Below are 1223 nucleotides of genomic sequence, written 5' to 3'. Positions count from 1 at the left end.
TCCGTTAAGGAGGACGTACCGATTAAGTAAATACATACGTTCCACGTCCTAGTTCCTATACACAGCAGAATTTTCTTCCGCACACAATGATTTTTGCATTGTGCCCCATGTTTCTGATGGATTAAGGATTTTCTCAGCAAGGATTATTGCATAACAGGTCGTGTAGCATAAATTACTCATGTGACCACCTTAAGGATGGTGGACAGAACATAAATTTACAATAATCCACCTGCAGTAATAATGGGCAGCAGGGAGGCTCCTTTTCCAGGAAGGGATTCATATGAATTAAACAAAGCCAAATTGGACATGTAGAAGGAAATACATAAATTATTATATCAGAATAAAGAAATGTTGTATATATTTGGCATATTCCGGCGTATGTCCACATTGCCCATAGAAGTGTTCTATAAACGTTGCGGGACAGTGAACAGATATTACCATAAATGGAGCATACAAATGGTTTATAACTCAATAAGTAGTGGAGGAGGGCACATGTTCTATTTTAGCCCGTGTCGAAGATTGGAAAGATGGTTACCTGTTGATGATTCTGAAAAATGAAGCTCATAAGTTCAGAAGTGTACATCTAGTTTCCTCTTAACCGAAAAGGAATGAATAGCATTGTCATATCAGAACATCTTAACAAACAGATTCAATTCATTTCATAGACTGTTATTTAGGAGGATATTTAATTGCCCATTCTAGAGTGTAATAGAATAACTAAATTGAAGGCAGAAAAGGTGAGGCTATTTCAACAACATTGGTCGAACAATGTTATACCGTAGAAGATATAACACTTATTCTTCATCGTTTTCTCAAAGAATTCCCTTCTTATCATAGGTGCTTTTTTATAGGAATTAAGTAAATGATAAATACCCAAATGTCTATTTTAGTATTGCGATAATGGATCATTGCATAATTTCGATCACATCAATGTAAGATAAGAGTGCAGATCCTTTTTTTATCATAAAAAGTGTCTTCTCGTACAATGCATAAATTTCTGCTATATCCTCAATGGATATATGAAATTATTTTGTCACAGGAAATAAATTCTTCAAGTTTACTTTCATATACCTCCGTACAACAACGTGTTTGTTATTAATTTTTTTTCTATATACCTGAATTATTAATTACATGAAATTCAATGTACGCACTTGTCGCGTGATGAGGAGTGTACTATTGGCAGAGTTAAACTTTTCTTGCTTCCAAATTTCTACTGGGACGAA

This window comes from Plasmodium inui (assembly GCF_000524495.1).
Source record: "Plasmodium inui San Antonio 1 unplaced genomic scaffold supercont1.66, whole genome shotgun sequence".
Lineage (NCBI taxonomy): Eukaryota > Apicomplexa > Aconoidasida > Haemosporida > Plasmodiidae > Plasmodium > Plasmodium inui.
Note: the sequence above shows the minus strand (reverse complement) of the source record.